Raw genomic sequence first — 21,140 nt, 5'->3', positions numbered from 1 at the left:
CACATTCCTTTGAAACATTCCTCCAGCATGGCTGACTGATGCCAGTCACATTCCTTTGAAACATTCCTCCAGCATGGCTGACTGATGCCAGTCACATTCCTTTGAAACATTCCTCCAGCATGGCTGACTGATGCCAGTCACATTCCTTTGAAACATTCCTCCAGCATGGCTGACTGATGCCAGTCACATTCCTTTGAAACATTCCTCCAGCATGGCTGACTGATGCCAGTCACATTCCTTCTCTTCCCATGATGAGATTAAGAGAAGGCAAACTGTGCCATTCACATGCACTTTGTCAAATCAAATAATCCTTTGAATTGTGAAAGGGCACAGGTAACCGGCCTGGCTGGCCCCCTCTGGCTCCAACTGGATCCACCCCCTTCTAATCCCCTGGACATTCAACTCCTGCTTTGACCGACACACTCGCAGAAATGTACAAAAACAAAACATTTTTTAAAGAATAGCTAATATTAAACATTTGTGTAGCACTCATAGTTGACTTTTGACACAAACTATGTTGGGCTGAATTATAACTTGAACTTTCACACCAATCTCTCATTTATATCTGTGTATGATTTTTGCCAAAAAAAATTGCAACAGTTGGAGTGAGTTACGTGTGCATATTCCACGTCAGGATTTAACCCTTTGTCGCCTTTAAATGGAAATTGTACAGTAGCAGGTTGTGTATTGTTTGTTTATAAAGAGTATGTTTTATACTAAAACAACAACAATGTTCAGTGGTAGTTAAGCAAGGGATCTGCGGAAGTCAATGTATTTGATTGTTTTCTTTACTGGTTTCCTTCTGTTGTTTTTGGTTGTGTTATATTGTATGAATTTCTTTAAACCAAAATGCAGTGTTTTGAGCCAAGCTAAGTAGGGAATTCTGTATATTAAATTAGGAGAAAATTCCATTAAACTTCCTAAATTGAATAATTGTATAAAAGAGGTTGAGAGAGAGAGAGAGAGAGAGAGAGAGAGAGAGAGAGAGAGAGAGAGAGAGAGAGAGAGAGAGAGAGAGAGAGAGAGAGAGAGAGAGAGAGAGAGAGAGAGAGAGAGAGAGAGAGAGAGAGAGAGAGAGAGAGAGAGAGAGAGCGAGAGAGACCAATACGTTTTGATAGTGACCAGAGGAAACCTATTATTCCACACCTACAAGTGCAGACAGGAGCATGGGGAAGGTGTATTCCAGCACTTGATCTTATGGACTCATGATCCGAGTGCAGACCTTACTGTGGACCATTACATATCTGTCTGACCTCTGACCTCTCTCAGTGTGAAACATTGTCCAGGGGTTCAGCAGCACAGCTTTGATGCCATACAGGATGGGGACCTCTCCTGTCAGGGAAAGGAGTCGGAATAGAACAGTGGGCCGAGCAGTGTGTTCTCTGGCTATGTGTGTGTACAGCCAGGCTCCAGACCACACATCTCCATTGGAGAACACCTCACTAAAAGTAATGATGACTGAAGCACTGAAACCAGGCTGGTCTGAAAGCTCTGTTCAATGATGCCACATTATTGTGTATATAAAAAAACAAATATTACTTTTTTTGTTTTTGTTTACGCTTCTAGTGTATCAAATCCATTTCTAACACCTGACTCCTGACCTGTTTACTTGCTTTATGGAATCTGTGTTCTGCTTTATCCCCTTTCTGTTCCACATGTGTGTATATTACCATGGTATAATTTATTCTGCTGTATGAAGTATTAGAGTAGTGGTATTTACTACCTTCAGCCTGTTGGTGTGTTTACTGTAACACTGCCGTAACTGTTATCAATTAAAGAGCTAAAAAATATTCATCGCTTTGTCCTTTTTTCAGCTTTCATATCAGTTTGAATACAGTATGAAGGTGTCAAATAAAGATTTCAAATTGGTCATTTTTTATGTAAGAAAAATCATGCCCTCTGAAGTTGAATATTCAGCCTGGTGGGGATTCATCTGAACTTTCACCTCTCTCTTCCCTACAATACACACTTGATCTGTGTGTAGTGCACACGTGTGCATGCATGGCACACGCACATGTGTGTATTACATTCTATGGGCCTCTGGACCACCTCTGCTTCCATCCCAGTGAGCGGTGTGTGTGAGAGAGAGCTGAGCAGTCCCAGATCCTAGTGAAGAGAGGTGCTAGCTGGGGGAGCTGGTCAGGGCTGCGGCAAGACACAGCTGTAGGAAGTCATTCATTCTGTACACTTTCCAGCTATGATCTCCTCTCCACCCCTGTCTGTCTGTCTGTCTGCATCTGTCTGTCTGTCTGTCGGTCTGTCTGTCTGCATCTGTCTGTCTGTCTGTCTGTCTGTCTGCATCTGTCTGTCTGTCTCTGCATCTGTCTGTCTGTCTGTCTGTCTGCATCTGTCTGTCTGTCTGCATCTGTCTGTCTGTCTGTCTGTCTGTCTGTCTGCATCTGTCTGTCTGTCTGTCTGTCTGCATCTGTCTGTCTGCATCTGTCTGTCTGTCTGTCTGTCTGTCTGTCTGGGGCCCGTGTGCTATGCTCTGGAATGGTGTCTGTTAATGATTGCACAAAGTCACAGAAAAGCGTGGTTGTATGCTAGGAGCGCTGAGGAATCCATCCAGTTGGCATTGGGACTGTCAGCTGTGCTGTATATTAAAGTCTAGTGAAGCTCCTCTTACCATTACCACTTTTAAATGGCATGTAGATAGCGCTTTAGGTATATTTCAAATGAAATGCAATAACTTAGGAACACGTCCATATTTCTGCAGTCCGTTATCTTAATGTATTATGCAGTTTTATTGGTAGAGACAGATGGGAAACAAATGAGAGTTACATATTGTAGGTAGTGAAATGGGGAACTCAAGGATTTAACCCTTATCTCTGAGGGCCAATACGTAGTCTGGATTTGGTAATGCTACAGTACCACTAGACCAAACTGAACTATCCATTATACCTTTTCAAAATGCATTATTAAGGACAAATCACCAGCAGGGTAGGACTACTTTAGATCAATTCTCATACATGAATTAACACATTTTGTTCGTTTAAAAAAAATACAGCACACAGTACGGTTTCCTACTAATTTACAATTCATTATGCTGTAGTTTATGAAAACAATGAATGGCGTTCTATGCATATTTATTCTCATCAGGAATATTGTGCATTTAACTAATTAATTTGCAATTAAAACACATTAACACACATTAATATATAATACATGTCATTCTAAAATGTTTTTTTTCAGTGGTTATTCAACCCTAAAGGCGAAGAACAAGGAATGAATTGAAAATTAGAGGCTCAAGCCTTTAGCTAGAATCAAACAACAAAAAAACAAAAAGTTGTTTTGACCAAGCCAAATATTCTTAAGAACGCTAACAGTGTATCAGCTTAAAGATTACGGCACAGTTAACAGGTACTGTACATGTGAATAACAGTATATCATTTGAGGAAAAATGGTCCATTTGAAAATCTATGTCATGGGAAAAATAAAAGAGTTGGTTGAGAATGAGAAAATTTAAGGAATTGGTCATTTGTGGATTTTATGTTAAGATTTTAATTTAATGTATTTAATTTGTTGAAATATAAATTCAGTAAATTGTTAAGACAAGAGGACAGGAAATTGTACTATAGTAAATTTTTTAAGAACTGATACCAGGCCTAGTTGTCATATATGGCTCCCGAGGGGTGCGGTGGTCTAAGGCACTACATCTCAGTGCAAGAGGTGTCACGATAGTACCTGGTTCAAATCCAGGCTGTGTCACGACCGGCTGTGATTGGCAGTCTCATAGGGCGGTCCACAATTGGGGTTTGGCTGGAGTAGGCTGTCATTGTAAATAAGAATTTGTTCTTGACTGACAAGTTGAAAAAATAATAAATATACCACTGGATCTTGATGAATTGTTCCAATATGTATTGTTATCAGGATCTTTCCTCAGTGTGTGTCATGGTTAACCCTATCCTTCTAAAGTTTGTGTTGTGGTTGTCCAGATCTCCCTCTGGTCTGACATGTGGTCCTGAAGTCCCAGCTGTTTTCTTCTGGGCTACTGTCACTCAGACAAGGACGAGGGCCGAGGTGGCAGCCCCAGCCAGCTGTGGGTGGGAGAAGCTTTGTAACACTTCACTCTTCTTCTCCTTTGATCCCCTAATTGATTGACTACAGGAGCAGGGGATGAACAGAGCCCACAAGAGCCGATTCCCCTCGCCTCTCTGGAATGGTTTAGATAAAGTGCAGAGGGCTTGACTATACAGCTCTCCAATACAGACGTAGGGCCATTGAAGGTGGCTGTGCGGTGTGCCACGGTGGCTTAGCTCTGGGCTGTGTCTGTCAGTCAGTCAGTCCCTTGGCACAGGGTTTGGGGCTTGAGTCCTGCCCTGTGCAGAGCTACGTGGCTGCTGGAGGTAATGGGTTTGTTTAGATCACAGGGATGGAAATGAAACTCCTGAAACTCCTGAGCCTCAGAGTGGAGAGAGGGGACCAAGTGCCCTATCACTCAGGAGACAGTCAGGGACGGATGGAGAAGTCACTGCAACAGCCCAGCAAGCCACACACTTCCAGAGTGAGTCATAGAGGCAGTGATTTAGATCTCATTTAGGACCTTAGCCATGCTGTAATGTAAAACCTGCAATTGAAGAACGAGCGGTTGAGAGGCGTGGAGAATGAGAAGGGAAGGTAGGATGGAAACAACCAGTGAGAGGTCTCCCTCATGAGGAAACCTTCTGCCTTTAATCGGTCCCAGAAAGTTTATGGAACAAAAATACAAATAATCATCAAAACATCATCTAAATATGGTTATAAGACGTTCAAAGAAATCTAAATTCCATAATGATGGATGATTAATCTGGAATATGAAAACAGTATTCTAATAGTATTCTCAACTGGGGTTCAAAGCCTTGTGTAGGTACATGCTGAGGAATGATTAAGACAGGCTTTAGGAAGACTGGGTTTTATTCTTTGAGCTTATGCGTCACAGGGACTAAAAAAGCTCCCAGCTGTCACCATGAAAGCACTTACAGTATAATAATCCCCCAAATCCTGTAATTATTCCAGCATAGGCTGTGTACCTGAGCCACAGCTTTCTGCTCGTCACCTCTAGGATCCATCCCACAGACACACACAAAAACCTCACATCTCACACACGCACGCACACGCACACGCACGCACACACACACACGCACACACGCACGCACACACACATGCACACACGCACGCACACGCACACACACGCACGCACACACACACACACAAACCTCCCATGAAGGAGTTTGAAAAGGAGACGAGGGAGAAAAAAGGCCAAGTGAAGTTGTAAATCTAAGAGATGGGAATGAGATTAAAAAATCCCTATGAAGCCTACAGCTTCATTTACATTTCAAGTCTGTGCTGTGCTCTCGGACTAATTAATATTAAGAACAAAAACGGAAATGAGTGCAGACAGTGGCAGCCCCTAAGTAAAGAACAAACTCGGTGGATTTAGTCAGGAGATACGTACATAAGTCCTATCTCAGGAGAAGTGGGCTCCTAACAGGCGTGACGCCTGGGCATAGACCACCATACACAGAGACAATTTTTCTAGATAATAGCCTATCACGCAGGATACAATTTAAATTAAAAAATGCAATTTTCACCTTGAAATGAACAAATGATTACAATTTCTATACAAATTAAAGCATCCAGGCTGTGCCTCAGTACTGTGCCAGGGCCATGAAACTAGACATAATTACCATGAAATACATTTTCAAATATTTGTATTTTGTCCATCGCTTTAAAACATGCCACTCTGCTTTCTGTGAGTTTGTGATCTCACCTTCTGGGGGAAATACATAAAAAAGAGAGAAAACCATCAGAGATGAAAAGCTCTTCAATGCCAGAGATAAAAACATATTTACAACAAAAGAAACAGACTCACATGCGTACGCACAGTAAATCAGCGGTGAGGCTCTGCACAGCGGCCCCCAGAGCTATCTCTAAAAGCCAAATTATGGTTCCTAATCGGGGGAATCATATCTACTAGCTATCTGCTCCTGTCTGAGATAGGCTCCTCTCTCTCTCCCCCAGCTTTGCTCTGTTCTGCACTCATCAACACAAATTCTATTTATTTGTGATTACGAACACCCTTTGAATAAAATATTTTTGTGTTTGAGATCCAAAGTTTCGGTAGATTCTGAACTCAACAGATTCTTGAAAGAGGAGGGTGTTGCATGGAGAGAGCACCTTCTTTGGGCAGTGGTGTTGGAGGTGGTCTGGTGAGGGAATGAAAGAGAAAGAGGGAGACAGAGAGATAGAGAGAGACGGGAGGAGAGAGAGAGAGACGGGAGGAGAATGAGAGAGGGATAAAAGTGTCGCCCATGGGAAATGTGAGACCTCAGACTGTTATGTTTGTATCATGATTCATACAGAGATTGAGCATTCAATTATTTGGAAAAAGTACCTCACCCAACTCACATTTTCAGTAGCAGTGTTATTATTTTACAATTATTGAACGCCGGGGTTTAATTTATGCAGACCGTTGTCAGTCATTTTCCCATTATTTGGTCAGAATTTGGTTTATTCACATAGTAGTACATCTTTTAGATGATGAAAACATGTGATGGCTCCATGCTAGTCAATCAAACCTGGACATTGGTCCCTATTGGCAGGAAAAAGTAAAGGAACCCAGCCCAAGAAATGTTCACTCGAAAATAGATTACATCTTTACCCTCCCTGGCCCTGTGGCCGGTCTGGTGCAGTCCAGAGAGGGCTTATAAACCCTCCATCCCCCTTCTCCCCTCCATACCCCCTTCTCCCCTCCATACCCCCTTCCCTTCTTCTCGTTTCCCCCTCCATCTGTTAGACTCCCTCAGCCACAGAGGTGCACATCAGATTTCAATAGTTGACCTCTTAATGCTGGATCAGCGCCACACCGGCAGCAATTTCACACTCAAGATGAAAGGGACATGAACAGAGAGGACACTGGGGGTGATATGGGGCCCTGACCACGCCAGTGGACGCCCCTCTGACCGCTTCACTGTGGCAGCCGCCAGGGCTCAGCTACACTGGGCCAGATATGGTGTATGGAGAGAGAGGTACAGCAGTACAGACCTGGGAAACTGACAACTAACAGCTCACTGACCACGCAAAAAAACACTAGAGAACCAAGAAACTGACCTACAATCACAGCTACTGACAATTGGACCGCAAAGGTGGTAAACTACAGCCCTACTCAGCACAGCAGAGGCAACACACAACCTAATGGAGAGTGAGTCTGACATTTTGTTTTTACAGTAAAGACCCACTGTATCAGGGAAATGACACGGGATGTGTTAGTTTAGCCTATCAATGTCACGGCTCCTGTGTGTCAAAGAAAGAGCATTTCTATATGAATTAATTAATCATTGGGAAAATAAACAATAGTAGGAAAACAAAAATAGGAAATCAAGATGTAAGAATCTGTATGTTATTATTAGTTCAACCTTTGCATGTTATAATTTATTTTCAGTATGAATGTGGTGTATGTGTCAGTTTTCTGAAGGAACATCAGTTGAATTGAGAGTTTGGTGACACAGCCTCTGGGCTTGAATACTTCTGAGTAATGTATTCCTTAAGTGGCTGTCAGGTCCATGAAGGTCTGGTGGAAGTGTGTAAATAGTGTCAGATCAGCGCCCCATGGAACAGAGGTGAGGAGTGTGTGTGTGTGTGTGTGTGTGTGTGTGTGTGTGTGTGTGTGTGTGCCTGTGTGTGTGTGTGCCTGTGTGTGTGTGTGTGCGTGTCTGTCTGTCTGTGTGCGTGTTTGTGTGTGCATGTGTGTGTGTATAATGACAGTTCATCCTAGTCCCCAGAGCCCTGTGTCTGTCCCCTCCTCTCCTCTGTGTTCCAGGCCCTGGCTCTCTCTCTGCCTCCCCCTGTTTGTCCCCTCCTCTCCTCTGTGTTCCAGGCCCTGGCTCTCTCTCTGCCTCCCCCTGTCTGTCCCCTCCTCTCCTCTGTCTTCCAGGCCCTGGCTCTCTCTCTGCCTCCCCCTGTTTGTCCCCTCCTCTCCTCTGTGTTCCAGGCCCTGGCTCTCTCTCTGCCTCCCCCTGTCTGTCCCCTCCTCTCCTCTGTCTTCCAGGCCCTGGCTCTCTCTCTGCCTCCACTTGTCTGTCCCCTCCTCTCCTCTGTGTTCCAGGCCCTGGCTCTCTCTCTGCCTCCCCCTGTCTGTCCCCTCCTCTCCTCTGTGTTCCAGGCCCTGGCTCTCTCTCTGCCTCCACTTGTCTGTCCTCTCCTCTCCTCTGTGTTCCAGGCCCTGGCTCTCTCTCTGCCTCCCCCTGTCTGTCTGTCCTCTCCTCTCCTCTGTGTTCCAGGCCCTGGCTCTCTCTCTGCCTCCCCCTGTCTGCTCCTCACTGCTCCCGACTGGGCACAGCTGGAGATCAGCTCCTTATTCATTCATGAGTAGAGCACCGGATAAATAAAAGGTTCATTATCGCGCTAAAGTGTTACTAATGACATGTACCTGCCACCGAGCACCTCAGAAAATCTAATGTGACACACTAGAATGGAAAATCGCTGCACTAGGGCCTCCAGTGATGCCGCCGCATACTCAATGGAAATGTCCCTGCGCCTGCCCCTCATTTGTGACTCTCTAAAACCAATATTTACAATCCCATAGTCATTATGTCCTACCAGGCCCTGTGCACCCGCTGTCACGACCTCCATATTAGCTGGAAATTGGACTTTGCGAACTTAGCAGGGGAGGAGAGCCTCTTCTCTCAGATGAGAGGGGGCCGCACCAGGGTACCCAGCCTGGTGCTGGGGCCATATCATATGATATTCAACCTCACCTCTCTAAGAAGAGAAATGAATACCCCCTCTCCCCCTAACCCACCTCATCACGCAGCATTCCATCATTTGGCAATCTAATGTCACAATGCACAGTGATGTACAGCCTACAAATGGTGCACAACTGCTTTTATTATTTTGTATCTATTAAAAAATAATTTATTACTGATGATTCATCAGGCACTTTTTTGATTTATTCAAGAGATGTATTGTGAAATTTTAATCACAAAATATTTTCTTCACAGGTTATAAAAATGTGTCAATAATCTGGTGCACTTGATACCCTTAGAGTTCTATGTCATTAACTTATGTAAATAGGCCGCCTAGCCCAGTGTTGAGCAGCAGCTAGGCTGTATGCTATTGTAATTATCTCATTAAGACAGTTAAATGCCTACTCCAATTGTTGTTACACAAGCAATGCTGCATGGAGAAAGTTGTGTGGCTGCCATGGTAACAGGGCTTAAGAGTCTTTTATCATGCACTTGAGAGAAATGGTGCATAAGGCCATGGTAAATGACCTCCTTCTGACAGACACTTGCCAGCTCCACAGATGTTCAACACAACGCTAATATATTTTTAAGAAGATAGACAATACTTTTGTATGCAGATATTGTAGAATCTGATAACAAATATTAAAATGGATGTGTTGCACCAGATCAAGTTATCGATCCAGAGTTGCATTAAATGATTGTTTTCTTATACAAACTGTGGAATAATGATTGTTTTCTTATACAAACTGTGGAATAATGATTGTTTTCTTATACAAACTGTGGAATAATGATTGTTTTCTTATACAAACTGTGGAATAATGATTGTTTTCTTATACAAACTGTGGAATAATGATTGTTTTCTTATACAAACTGTGAAATAATGATTGTTTTCTTATACAAACTGTGAAATAATGATTGTTTTCTTATACAAACTGTGGAATAATGATTGTTTTCTTATACAAACTGTGGAATAATGATTGTTTTCTTATACAAACTGTGGAATAATGATTGTTTTCTTATACAAACTGTGGAATAATGATTGTTTTCTTATACAAACTGTGGAATAATGATTGTTTTCTTATACAAACTGTGAAATAATGATTGTTTTCTTATACAAACTGTGGAATAATGATTGTTTTCTTATACAAACTGTGGAATAATGATTGTTTTCTTATACAAACTGTGAAATAATGATTGTTTTCTTATACAAACTGTGGAATAATGATTGTTTTCTTATACAAACTGTGAAATAATGATTGTTTTCTTATACAAACTGTGAAATAATGATTGTTTTCTTATACAAACTGTGGAATAATGATTGTTTTCTTATACAAACTGTGGAATAATGATTGTTTTCTTATACAAACTGTGGAATAATGATTGTTTTCTTATACAAACTGTGGAATAATGATTGTTTTCTTATACAAACTGTGGAATAATGATTGTTTTCTTATACAAACTGTGAAATAATGATTGTTTTCTTATACAAACTGTGAAATAATGATTGTTTTCTTATACAAACTGTGGAATAATGATTGTTTTCTTATACAAACTGTGAAATAATGATTGTTTTCTTATACAAACTGTGGAATAATGATTGTTTTCTTATACAAACTGTGGAATAATGATTGTTTTCTTATACAAACTGTGGAATAATGATTGTTTTCTTATACAAACTGTGGAATAATGATTGTTTTCTTATACAAACTGTGAAATAATGATTGTTTTCTTATACAAACTGTGAAATAATGATTGTTTTCTTATACAAACTGTGAAATAATGATTGTTTTCTTATACAAACTGTGAAATAATGATTGTTTTCTTATACAAACTGTGAAATAATGATTGTTTTCTTATACAAACTGTGGAATAATGATTGTTTTCTTATACAAACTGTGGAATAATGATTGTTTTCTTATACAAACTGTGAAATAATGATTGTTTTCTTATACAAACTGTGAAATAATGATTGTTTTCTTATACAAACTGTGGAATAATGATTGTTTTCTTATACAAACTGTGGAATAATGATTGTTTTCTTATACAAACTGTGGAATAATGATTGTTTTCTTATACAAACTGTGGAATAATGATTGTTTTCTTATACAAACTGTGGAATAATGATTGTTTTCTTATACAAACTGTGGAATAATGATTGTTTTCTTATACAAACTGTGGAATAATGATTGTTTTCTTATACAAACTGTGGAATAATGATTGTTTTCTTATACAAACTGTGAAATAATGATTGTTTTCTTATACAAACTGTGGAATAATGATTGTTTTCTTATACAAACTGTGGAATAATGATTGTTTTCTTATACAAACTGTGAAATAATGATTGTTTTCTATGCAGAAATGCTAAGAAAGTGGACATGACCTGTGGAAATAATCAATGAGTCTAAAAAGAAATGAACTAGGGAACAATATATCCAAAATCAATTGCACATTAGCCTAAACATGAAAATGTTTTCACAAGTTAACAATGATTTGTTATGTTTTATTCACCAATACATCATTTTGTTTATATTTATATTTTCATGAAAAGAACCAACAATTGATAATTAAGTCCACTGTTATTTCACTTCAAACGGTCAACTATATGCAGCTGCTGCTCCTGTCAACAATGAAATAATAAGTGATGTGCAGTCTGGAACGTACAGCACAGCATCATGCTCCTCACCTCTCAGTCTGCATTGGGTTCCCCTGCTAGCCAGCTGCATGTTGTTGTCCTCCCCGGGCCTCCCGGCCTAGAAGACCTGCTGGTGGAGTCTTAAGGGCCCTCTAATTGAATCAGTGGCCCCATCAGCATCTCAGCAGAGGCTCAAATGACTGTTTCCTCAACATGTCTGCCATTTTGACTGATTAATTCATCCCACGCCAAACTAAATGTTCTGCCTTGTTTGTCATATTACAACCCAGCTCTACACTCTCCTCCTCCCTATCAATTTAATATTTTCTGGCTCTGAGTCTGTCTACATGAAGCATTTCTGGAAAGCTCTAATTATTGTTATAAGACCACTAAAGCAAACTTAATTTCTCAGAGTAGATTAGCTGTTAATTGCAACTATTTGAAATACTGCCAGGGAGAGATTAAGATGAGGTTGTTAACGTGAACATGTGATTTTCACATAACCCACGTAGAATATTATCGACAGCAGCAGGTAGCCTAGTGGTTAGAGCGTTGGACTAGTAACCGAAAGGTATTAAGATCGAATCCCGAGCGGACAAGATAAAAATCTGTCATTCTGCACCTGAACAAGGCAGTTAACCCACTGTTCCTAGGCTGTCATTGAAAATAAGAATTTGTTCTTAACTTAAACTGACTTGCCTAGTTAAATAAAGGTAAAATATATGTATGTATCTTGTCTTAACCAACATGCATAGAATGCTGTAGGGAAGTCCTGGCCATCAGATTAATGTAAACACCTTCTTTAAAAAATACAGGTATGATAATATATAAAGATACAAAATACACTGAAACCAAAACAGAAAGTGATATTATTTATTGTAGGTGTGTTACCATTACAGGCATGTTGCTACATTGTAGTAATTGTCTGAAGCGAAAGAGATAATTGTGGCGTAGTAGAAGGATTGCCGATTGGTCATACAATTATCAACACCCTCTGGCTCAAAATCATTCTGCCATTTTGTTACTGTAAACCTGGAGACATACAGTAAGAGATCTCTCAAGGCAAAATTATATTTATGCATAGCTCCTACCTAAATGTAGGAGGACCTTTTCACCGCTCTCAGATGTGGTAGCACTTGGGAGTGAATTCCTCCTGGTTTTGGATTCCCACCCTTCATCACTACACGAAGAGGCGACAACTTCACCGCAGGTCCCTAATTATGCCCATAATGGAAGGTAACTATGCTCTGTGCTGTGGTCGCCAGCATCTCTGCCAGGGGGGATATCCTCACTCCACATGTCTGCTCTGCTGAGGACTATGGGTGTATTTAGCGGTGTGTGTGTGTGTGTGTGTGTGTGTGTGTGTGTGTGTGTGTGTGTGTGTGTGTGTGTGTGTGTGTGTGTGTGTGTGTGTGTGTGTGTGTGTGTGTGTGTGTGTGTGTGTGTGTGCGAGTGTGTGTGTGTGTGTGTGTGTGTGTGTGTGTGTGTGTGTGTGTGTGTGTGTGTGTGCGAGTGTGTGTGTGTGTGCGAGTGTGTGTGTGAGAGAGAGAGTGATTGAGAGCGAGTGAGATAGAGAGAGTGAGAGAGAGAGAGCAGAGAGAGAGAGACAGAGAGAGAGCAGAGAGAGAGAGAGAGAGAGAGAGAGAGCAGAGAGAGTGATTGAGAGTGTGAGAGAGAGAGTGAGAGAGAGACAGAGGTGAGAGGGAGAGAGCAGAGAGAAAGAGAGAGAGAGAGAGAGAGAGAGACAGAGAGAGACAGAGCAGAGCAGAGCCCATGTATTGGCCAACTCTTCTCTCCTTGGCAAACAGGCACAATACGAAAAGGAGAATGAGAAATGCTCAGTGTTGGTTAAACACTCTCAGTGTTGTTTAAACACTCGCAGTGTTGGTTAAACACTCTCAGTGTTGGTTAAACACTCTCAGTGTTGGTTAAACACTCTCAGTGTTGGTAAAACACTTTACTCTCTGTGTCGGTTAAACACTCTCTGTGTTGTAAGATCACAGAGCTTAAATGACAACCAAGGAAAACATTTCCCCAAGTGCTTCCTTAGGGTCCTATAAACCACATTAGACACTCCAGCCAGGCAGTTCATTTAGTCTTATATGTGGGGACCGTCACTGAACACGGCAACAAGATCTCACAGTCAAGCTAATTTATTCACATTTCTTCAAAAATAACATTTTTGCGCCAAATGTCAAATTACGAAGTGTTTGTGACACCCAGGGTTAACTCCTCGTCAAATCAAATGTTATTTTTCTTTCACATGAGCTGGATACAACAGGTGTAGACTTCCATTACCATAAAATACACAAGAATGAAGGTATATACAGAGAGTATCAGATCAATGTGCGAGGTATTTGAGGAAGATATGTACGTACATGAAAGCAGGGTAAAGTGACTAGACAGAATAGATAATAAGAGAAAGAATAATAACAAGAGTAGCAGCAGTATATGATGTGTGAAAATGTGTGTATGTGCATTGCGTCAGTGGAGGCTGCTAAGAGTAGGAAGGAGAGGACCATCCTCCTCAATTAATTTTTGATCAAACTATACTAAATATGTTCACATAATAATTGATTAAAACACACTGTTTTGCTATGAAGGTGTACAGCCTCAACAGCACTCTGTAGGGTAGCACCATGGTGTAGCCCGAGGACAGTTAGTTTCCGTCCTTCTCTAGGTACATTGACTTCAGTCCAAAACTTAGAATGCTCATGGTTCTCACCCCCTTCCATAGACTAACACAATACCTATGACAACTTCCGGAGGATGTCCTCCAACCTATCAGAGCATGAACTGACATGTTGTCCACACAATAAAAGGATCAGACAATTGATCTTGTACTAAAATCATAAGCTACAGCTAGCTAGCACTGCAATGAATAAAATGTGGTGAGTAGTTGACTCAAAGAGAGAAATACAAAAGTTGAACAGTTTTGAACAACTACATTTTTTTTAAATGAAGGAGAAGCAGAGAGAGAGAGCGAGCTGTAATCTGTTTAACTTTCACTTACTTAGCTAGTGAATGCAGCTAGCTAGTTTAGCCTACTGAAACACCCGACTCAAACAGAGGGATGCTATGTTAGCTAGCTGGCTATGGCTATCCAACACTGGAACTCTTCCAAATCAAGGTAAGCTTATGGTTTTATAAATATATTGGCCACTGGGGCCCACCGGTGTAACTGCTTAACTGCTTGCTGACTGTACACTGTACTGCATGATTGTAGCAGGCTTACTAATGTGTTATTTCGAGTAGCTATATTGACTATGACGTTAGCTAATATGGTGACAATGATGTAGGCTGTGTGCAGCGGTTAGTGGTTATGATAGGAAGGTTTGGCTTGGAAAGTTTTTTTTGCTTGGTCACAGACAGCTGATATTGTGCACTGAAGACCACAAGCAAAGGGAAAAAGTGAGAGGAGGAGAACAAATAGATGCAAGAAGGAATGGAATGAGCAAAGTGATCATGCTGTTTGTTTGTGGCTGCTATGAAAGGGACCTATTTTTGCTTGTGATCAGGGGTGTATTCATTCTTCCGATGCTGTTGAAAAACGTTTTTTAATAGAAAACTCTCATTTACAACTGTTGGACTAATGATTACAACCTAGATCAGCTCGATGCCGGCAAGAGTGTGCAAGGCGGTATTAAATGTGTCACTGTCTGTCAACTCAATTAATAAAAATATTCTCTCGACCTGTGCACCTACGTTATAAACTTTCATTCATAGGCTAGGTTGTAGCAAACTCATGATAGGTACAGGGAACATTTGAGTATCATGTGTAGTAGCTTAAACCTTTTGATGTTACAATGAGCTGGGTGAATAGAATTTGAATGACAGTCATCCAACACGCTGTAATAGAAATAAGGCCATGCTCATAAAAAAAAGAATAATCCTCCCTCATCTTAAACGGCACCGACCACCACTGGTATGCTGTATGTGTTATGTGTGTGTGTGTGTACATATGTAGTGTATGTGAATGTGTGTGGGTTTTGTTTGTCAGTGTAGTGTGTGTGAGGGAGGGAGTGTGTGTATAGTGCTATTTAGAATTCTTATGGCTTGAGGGTAGAAACTGTCTCGGAGCCTGTTGGTCTGAGAGCTGATGCACCGGTACCGTTTACCAGACATTAACAGAGTGAACAGTCTACGGCTTGGGTTGCTGAAGTTTTTGGTAATTTTTCGGGAATTCCTCTCACACCACCTGATATAGAGGTCATGGATGGCAGGGAACTCGGCTCCAGTGATATACTGTGGTGTCCACACTACTCTCTGTAGTACTTTGCGGTCGAGGGTGGTGCATTTGCCATACCAAGCGGTGAGACAGCCAGTCAAGATGCTCTCGATGGTGCAGCTGTAGAACCTTTTGAGTATCCGAGGCCCTTGCCAAATTTTTTCAGCCTCCGAAGGGGAAGAGGTGCTTTCGCGCTCTCTTCATGAATGTGTGGGTTTGTGTGGACCATGTTAAGTCCTTAGTGATCTGGATGCCAAGGGACTTCAAGCTCTCGACCCACTCATCTACTGCCCCGTCGATATGGATGGGGGTGTGCTTTCCCCTTTTTCTCCTGTATTCCACGATCAGCTCCTTGGTCTTACTGTCATTGATGGAGAGGTTGTTGTCCTGGAACCAAACTGCCAACTCTCTGACCTCCTCCCTGTAGGCTGTCTCATTGCCGTCTGTGATCAGGCCTACCACCTTTGTGTCATCAGCAAACTTGTTGATGGTATTGGAGTCATGTGTGGCCAGGCAGACATGGGTGAACAGGGAGTACAGGAGGGGTCTAAGCTCACGACTTTGAGGGGCCCCCATGTTGAGGGTCAGCTTGGCAGAGGTGTTGTTGCCTACCCTCATTGCATGGGGCCAGCCTATCAGGAAGTACAGGATTCAGTTGCAGAGGGAAGTGTTCAGTCCCAGGTTCCCGAGCTTGGTGATCAGCTTAGAGGGGACTATGGTGTTGAACACTGAGCTGTATTCTATGAACAGCATTCTCACATAGAGAATTCCCTCTCTCTTCCAGGTGGGAGAGGGCAGTGTGAAATGCATCTGTGGATCTATTGGGCTGTATGCGAATTGGAGTGTTTCCAGGGTGTCTGTTGATGTGTCATGATCTGCCTTTCAAAGCACTTCATAATTACAGATGTGAGTGCAACAGAGTGATAGTCATTTAGGCAGGTTACCTTGGAGTTATTGGGAACAGGGACAATGGTGGTCAGCTTGAAATATGTTGAGATTACAGACTGGGACAAGGAGAGATTGAAAAAGTCAGTGAAGGCACTTGCCAGCTGGTCTTAACCTGTTTAAGTTTTACACACATCAGCCATGTAGAGAGAGATCACACACATAGGATTCCACCTTCCTCCTATATTGTTTTTTCTCATGTTTGATGTCTTGTCAGAGGTCGTAGCAGGCTTTCTTGTATGCGTCCATGTCCATGTCCCATTCTTTCTAAGCGGTAGCTCTAGCCTTTAGCCCTGCACTAAGGATATTGCCTGTAATCCATGGTTTTTGGTTTGCATATGTTTGTCACTGTGGGGACTATGTCGTCTATGCACTTATCGATGAAGCCCATGACTGATGTGATAAAATCCTCAATGCTATCGGAGGAATCCAGGGAACATATCCTGGTGTGTACTATCAAAACAGTCTTGTAGCCACGCGTCTGTTTCATAGGAGCACGTATTGAGCTCGTAAGCAGGAAGTCACCTCAGGGTGTGTGGTTTCCCTTTAGACTCCAATATAACTCTAGAATGCTGCTGTAGATTACTGAGAATTTTCAAGATAAAGCAAATGTTCTCACACATTTCAAACAGACGTAGCTCAAAACAAAGAACAAATTAAGAGTTAAGTTAACTTGGTTTTAAAGAGCACATCCGCTTCCTTAATATTACACTACAGTCATTTCAATAGGAATAACACAATTTTTTCCCCATTGTGTAAAAACACTCACTATAGAAAAACAATTAACACTCACAACAACAAAAACATATAATATTTAAATATTAGTAAAATTGACTAAATTACTCACTCAAAATGAACCAAATATAACATATTATACTTTAAAATGTTTTAACAATTATCCAAAATGTGACCAGAGGACAATATTCTGAAAGTACAGCACCAGTCAAAAGAATGGACAGACCTACACATTCAAGGGTTTTCCTTTATTTTGCCTATTATAGGGAAGATGTCAAAACTATGAAATAACACAAAAAAGTAACAAAAAAAAAGTTAAACAAATCAAAATATATTTTATATTTGAGATTCTTCAAAGTAGCCACCATTTGCCCCTGATGACAGCTTTGCACACATTTGACATTCTCTCAGCCAGCTTCACCTGGAATGCTTTTCCAACAGTCTTGAAGGAGTTCCCACACATGCTGAGCACTTGTTGGCTGCTTTTCCTTCACTTTGTGGTCCAACTCATCCTAACCCATCTCAATTGGCTTGAGGTCGGATGATTGTAGAGGCCAGGTCATCTGATGCAGCACTACATTCTCCATCTTGGTCAGGCCAAAGGCCATATTTCCACCGGTCAAATGTCCATTGCTGGTGTTTCTTGGACCAAGCAAGTCTCTTCTTATTATTGGTGTCCTTTAGTAGTGTTTTCTTTGCAGCAATTCGACCATGAAGGCCTAATTCACACAGTCTCCTCTGAACAGTTGATGTTGAGTTGTGTCTGTTACTTGAACTCAGTGAAGCATTTATTTGTGCTGCAATTTCTGAGGCTGATAGCAGAGGGTCTTCCTTTCCTGTGGTGGTCCTCATGAGAGCCAGGTTCATCATAGCGCTTGATGTTTTTGCAACTGCACTTGAAGAAACTTTCAAAGTTCTTGAAATTTTCCGCATTGACTGACCATGTCTTGAAGTAATGATGGACTATTGTTTCTCTTTGCTTATTTTAGCTGTTCTTGCCATAGTATGGACTTGGTCTTTTACCAAATAGGGTTATCTTCTGCATACCCACCCCTACCATGTCACAACACAACTGATTGGCTCAAACGCATTAAGAAGGAAAGAAATTCCACAAATTAACTTTTAACAAGGAACACCTGCTAATTGAAATGCATTCCAGGTGACTACCTCATGAAGCTGGTTGAGAGAATGCCAAGAGTGTGCAAAGCTGTCATCAAGGCAAAGGGTAGCTACTTTGAAGAATCTCAAATATTAAATACATTTTGATTTGTTTAATACTTTTTTCGTTACTACATGGTCCCATATGTGTTATTACATCGTTTTGATGACTTCACTACTATTCTACAACGTAGAAAATAGTACAAATAAAGAAAAACCCTTGAATGATTAGCTGTGTCCAAACTTTTGACTGGTACTGTATAAATGGGAAGCAGTCAAATGCCTTCACCTTTCAAAGACAGGGGTGAGACAATTAATTTAAATGCAGGTGCACTATCCTTCTGACCCTATGCAGCCAGGTCCCATCTACTTTTTAACTCCTCGCAATGAAGAGGCTATGAACATCACAACATGCCTTGCACCAAAGTCAAGGGCAGGACAGAAACAGGCTCTCCGAAAATATAGATTCCCTTGTTCATGCGTGTATCGGACGGACCAGTTCATCACTGGCGTCGAGTTTCCAGTCATCAGCACTATCTGCAATGCCTCTATTCACATGACTCTCTCCTAACACACACGCTATACGTTGCTGCTACTATAAAAAAAAAACTATCCTGCTCCTCAGCCACTTTACCCCTGAATGTGTGAATATAACTACCTCATCTATCACCAATATCACTGATATTGTTCTTGTACATACAGTGTATTATTTAGTTCTTTCTCGACTGACATTGACACTTGTTAATTTTTTCTTTACATTGACACTATCTATTTTTGATAAGCTACTATGCAAGTCTGTCACGTCCTGACCATAGAAAGCCTTTATTTTCTATGATAGAGTAGGTCAGGGCATGACTAGTGGTTTAGTCTAGTTTATATTTTCTATGTGGGGTTCTAGTTTGTTTGTTCTATCTTGGTGTTTTAGTATGATTCCCAATTAGAGGCAGCTGGCTATACTTAAGTAGCATTTTTTCCACCTGTGTGTTATGGGATATTGTTTTTAGTTAATGCACGTAGCATCTCTGTAGTCACGGTTCATTGTTAGTTTATTGTTTATTTGTTTATTGTCTTTGCTAAGTTTCACTTTATTCATTAAAATGATGTGGAACTCAACAACTCAGCCTTGGTCCGATATTCATTCCAACGATCGTGACAAAGCAACCATTTCACTGTACCGTTTACACCGTCTGTAGCGACCCATCCACTTAGCAAGATGTGGCTTTACACCGTCTGTAGCGACCCATCCACTTAGCAAGATGTGGCTTTCAAATGATCCATTAGACAAGTGTCTGGCTAAGCGTCATCTAATATTGATCAAATATTTTCTGTTTAATTATTGTAGGCTACTACTTTTACCACTTAATCTTTACTACACTACTCACTGTTTAGCACGACCTCACATGTGAATCCTTAAAGAGATGGGTGGGGCTGGCTTAAGAGGGTGGGAACAATCTTGAATGGTGTACCAAAACATTCAAGGGCCATTTTCTAAAAAGTAAGGTTACGAGTTTATCAACTTTCAAAGCAGAATTACTTTACCAGTGTTCCTCAATTGCAGTGTATGATATACCATATTCTAGCTCCGAGTCTCTACTTTTATCCAATGTAAAAAAAACGCAATTTCAAATTTTGCTAGATAAGACCGGATCAAGGTGTCGGTCACAAATGGCAATCACCCCATAGCACTCACTTCTGTCATCATGAAGTGATTTGAGAGGCTTCAGTAGTTATCATATCACCTCCACCTTACCTGACACCCAAGACCCACTGCAATTTGCATGCCGTCCTAATAAATCCACAGATGACGCAATCGCCATTGCACTGCACACTGCCTACTGCCCTATCCCATCTGGACAAGAGGAATATTGTGCATTCGGGAGGAATTCAGACCCCTTGACTTTTTACAGTCTTATTCTAAAATGGATTAAATAAAAATAAATGCTCATCAATCTACACACACCCCATAATGACCAAGAAAAATCAGGTTTCAGAAGTACCTTATTAACCTAAGTATTCAGACCCTTTGCTAAAAGGAGCAATTCGAGAGAAGGTCCTTGGTCAGGGAGGGGACCAAGAACCCGATGGTCACTCTGACAGAGCTCCAGAGTTCCTTTGTGGAGATGGGAGAACCTTCCAGAAGGACAAACATCTCTGCAGCACTCCACCAATCAGTCCTTTATGTTAGAGTGGCCAGACGGAAGCCACTCCTCGATAAAAGGCACATGACAGCCCGCTGGGAGTTTGCCAAAAGTCACCTAAAGGACACAGACCAAGATTGTTTGGCCTGAATGTGAAGCATCACATCTGGAGGAAACCTGGCACCATCCCTACGGTGTAGCATGGTGGTGGAAGCATCATGCTGTGGGGAGATTTTTCAGCGGCAGGGACTGGGAGACTAGTCAGGATCGAGGGAAAGATAAACAGAGCAGAGAGATCCATGATGAAAACCTGTTCCAGTGCTCAGGACCTCAGACTGGGGCACTGGGGCAGTTGTTGTCCTTCCAACAGGACAGATGAAGGTAGGCAACTACACCTCCACTACGCTGGTCCTCAACACAAGATTTGGATAGAAAACACTCTGAAGTTTCTAAAACTGTTTGAATGATGTCTGTGAGTATAACAGAACTCATATGGCAGGCGAAAACCTGAGAAAAATCCAACCAGGAAGTGGGAAATCTGAGGTTTGTAGGTTTTCAAGTCTTTGCCTATCCAATATACA

Source organism: Oncorhynchus clarkii, chromosome 7 (assembly GCF_045791955.1).
Source record: "Oncorhynchus clarkii lewisi isolate Uvic-CL-2024 chromosome 7, UVic_Ocla_1.0, whole genome shotgun sequence".
Classification (NCBI taxonomy): domain Eukaryota; kingdom Metazoa; phylum Chordata; class Actinopteri; order Salmoniformes; family Salmonidae; genus Oncorhynchus; species Oncorhynchus clarkii.
The sequence above is the reverse complement of the archived record's forward strand: the minus strand, read 5'-3'. Positions refer to the sequence as shown.